The following is a 3,376-nucleotide window of genomic DNA, read 5'->3' on the forward strand; positions in this document are numbered from 1 at the left end:
AAGGAGCAGTATTTCCCTCCTGAAAGGAAGATCCATCCTTCACTTTGAAAGCTTTATCATCAAAAGGTACACAAACATAGCCACAGAAATAGATCAGAAAGCCAAATAAATACTAAAATACAGCATGCTAAAGTCAGAGCTCATTTCAGGCTAGGAAGATTTAAAGATACAGAATAGCTAGAATTACAGCTTTTGAATCTCCTAGATCAAAATCCAAGCTCACAAAGCACACATTTTAAATGTTACCATTAACATAAATAACAATTCATTGGTAGGTCAAAGATAGAATCATTCTGGCTTACCTGAAATAAAGGGAATTGTAAGTCATAGCTCAGAATCCACATATGTGCTAAATATAATATTCTCCAATGCAGTTATTCAGAATTTCGGCTACAGTAGAAACTAAAATCTCACACGTGCTCCATCCTCACTGAAGAAGAAAAAACAAAAAGGACGACTGCAGCATCCTCTCTGTTTCTGCCTTAGCTTTCTGTTCTGACATATGCTCTATGGTACCCACTGTCTGTTAGAAAGCAGCATGCTAAACTGAAAAAAATAAATAAATAAATGTAAGGCCGCATCTTACATGTCAGCTCCATCTCCTGGCCAAAAGGGGAATCATTTTCATTAAAGATCCCTTGGCAATGCCACATCTAGCAAGTTTGATGTGGTGTATAGCCCATAACTCCACTGTATTTGAAATTGACTACCTTAATTAACTGCAAAGTAAATATTTAAGAAGCATTAGAGTATGAATTTTTAAAATTTGTGGTTCACTTTGGGGTTTAGCTCAATTTTCTTACATTGTATTTAAACTAACTGAAACTTGTCATAGCATTATTAAAATTTTAATGCTTACCTTAACTTTATTTGCCATAGCAAAAATAATATGTATCTCCTACAAAATAATTTTAGATGTCAAATTTATTTTTATTGAACACTTCTTTGTGGAGATGTCATATAAGTTTTTGCTACTAGAGAAATTCTGCATTATGTTATTTTGTTAATGTTATCTGGAAGATGTTAAAAGATTAAAGTGAAAGTTAATGAAGGGCAAGGGCTTCCCAGGTGGCTCAGTGGTAAAGAATCTGCCTGCCAATGCAGGAGATGCAGGGGGCACAGGTTTGATCTCTGGATCAGGAAGGTCCCCTAGAGAAGGAAACCCACTCCCTGGAAAATTCCATGGACAGAGGAGTCTGGGGTGCTGCAGCCCATGGGGTAGCAAAGAGTCATACATGACTGAGTGACTGAGCATGCAAATGAACATGTATGACAAGGAAATTAATAAACAACAAACTAGAAAGTCTTTAGTCAACTTAAGCTTTTAAAGATATTTCAAAATTTACAAATATAAAATTATATGCTACATGAATTTAAGAATTGTAGTATCCTATGGTGTGTAGTTATATCTTATTAGAAGGATAAGAGAAAAAATATATTATTATGATAATGCATTTAGTAAATAACACCAGTTATACTGAGCATGGAGAAGGCAATGGCACCCCACTCCAGTACTCTTGCCTGGAAAATCCCACGGACGGAGGAGCCTGGTGGGCTGCAGTCCATGGGGTTGCACAGAGTCGGATACGACTGAAGTGACTTAGCAGCAGCAGCAGCAGCAGCATACTGAGCATATTACATGCTCAATATGTATTTATTTTTTCTATGCTTAACTGTGAAGTTCTGGTTAATTATTAAAGTTTTAAATAACCATATGGATTGTCCTTCTTCAACATTTTCACAATACCATGTAAATCTGAAGACAGACATATGTATGGACTGAAGTCCTCCCTACTAGTGTTTTGATATTCCACAGTTTTGTCTTTCCAGCTACTGCAGAAAACAATGTGACGCTGTCCGTGGTACTGAAAATCAATTTCCGAACTCAAAGGGTCTAGGTTTTAAGTGAAAGTGAAGTGAAAGTCGCTCAGCCGTGTCCGACTCTTTAAGACCCCATGGACTATGCAGTCCACAGAATTCTCCAGGCCAGAGTACTGGACTGGGTAGCCTTTCCCTTCTCCAGGGGATTTTCCCGACCCAGGGATCGAACCTAGGTCTCCAGCATTGCAGGTGGATTCTTTACCAGTGGAGCTACTAAGGAAGCCCAAGAATACTGGAGTAGGTAGCCTATCCTTGTGGGTAGCCTATCCTTGTCCAGCGGATCTTCCCAACCAAAGAACTGAACCAGGGTCACCTGCATTGCAGGTGGATTACTTACCAACTGAGTTATCAGGGAAGCCCTCTAGGTTTTAAACTGGTCTAAAATGTTGTCTTTGTAATATTTCATGTAAATTTTATTTTTAAAAGTGCTATATAATCAAGAATAATTTACAGTACCTAAGATAAAAGTAATTAATATTTTATCCACAGAATATATAGTATACATACTGACCAGAAGCCATGATTAAGATAAATATATTCAATAAAAATATAAGTCATGCTTCTTTGGACCCTCTATATAATACTTCATTTTATTCTTGATGAAGTTATATTATACAGACTGTTTCAGCATTAGTTCCCACACTGAACAGATGAAGGTACTTAAGCCTTCTCTTCAGTAAATTCAGAGTCAAGTCAATAAGCAAGTCAGAAGAACAAATCTGTTTCTCTAAAGTTTACCTTACTTCTGTTTCTACAATATCATTAACACATATTTGTATGGTTTTTAAAATACATAATAACATTGCACATATAAACAATTTAAATGACTTGGAAGATCAAATTATTTAAATATGCACACTCAAACTCTTGCCTTGCGTAAGCTTCTGGCAAAAATAGGATACTGTTAAAAACCCTCAGGCCACATCAGTTCAGTTCAGTTCAGTCGCTCAGTCATGTCTGATTCTTTGCAACCCCATGGACTGCAGCACGCCAGGCTTCCATGTCCATCACCAACTTCTGGAGCTTGCTCAAACTCATGTTCTTGAGTCGCTGATGCCAACCAACCATCTCATCCTCTGTCATTGCCTTCTCCTCCTGCCTTAAATCTTTCCTAGCATCAGGGTCTTTTCAAATGAGTCAGCTCTTCCCATCAGGAGGCCAAACTATTGGAGTTTCAGCTTCAGCATCAGTCCTTCCAAGAACACCCAGGACTGATCTCCTTTAGAATGGACTGGTTGTACCTCCTTGCAGTCCAAGGGACTCTTAGAGTCTTTTCCAACACCAGAGTTCAAAAGCATCAATTCTTCGGTGCTCAGCTTTCTTTATAGTCCAACTCTCACATCCATACATGACTATTGGAAAAACCATAGCCTTGACTAGGTCAGTAGACGGACCTTTGTTGGCAAAGTAATGTCTCTGCTTTTAAATATGCTATCTAGGTTGGTCATAACTTTCCTTCCAAGGAGTAAGCGTCTTTTAATTTCATGGCTGCAAT

General features: G+C 38.0%; 1 protein-coding gene across 1 annotated transcript in view; it reads right to left on the reverse strand.

Annotated features, from left to right (window-relative positions):
- The window catches only part of SCN2A (sodium channel, voltage-gated, type II, alpha subunit), a 140,200-nt gene extending 139,660 nt beyond the window's left edge, over positions 1–540 (reverse strand). Inside the window, exon 1 of the mRNA XM_010858948.1 lies at positions 303–540. The gene's annotated coding sequence lies outside the window, so the exon portion shown is untranslated. The remainder of the gene's footprint in view (positions 1–302) is intronic.
- Positions 541–3,376: the final 2,836 nt, after the last annotated feature.

Source organism: Bison bison, unplaced genomic scaffold, assembly GCF_000754665.1.
Source record: "Bison bison bison isolate TAMUID 2011002044 unplaced genomic scaffold, Bison_UMD1.0 scf7180017864452, whole genome shotgun sequence".
Classification (NCBI taxonomy): Eukaryota; Metazoa; Chordata; class Mammalia; order Artiodactyla; family Bovidae; genus Bison; species Bison bison.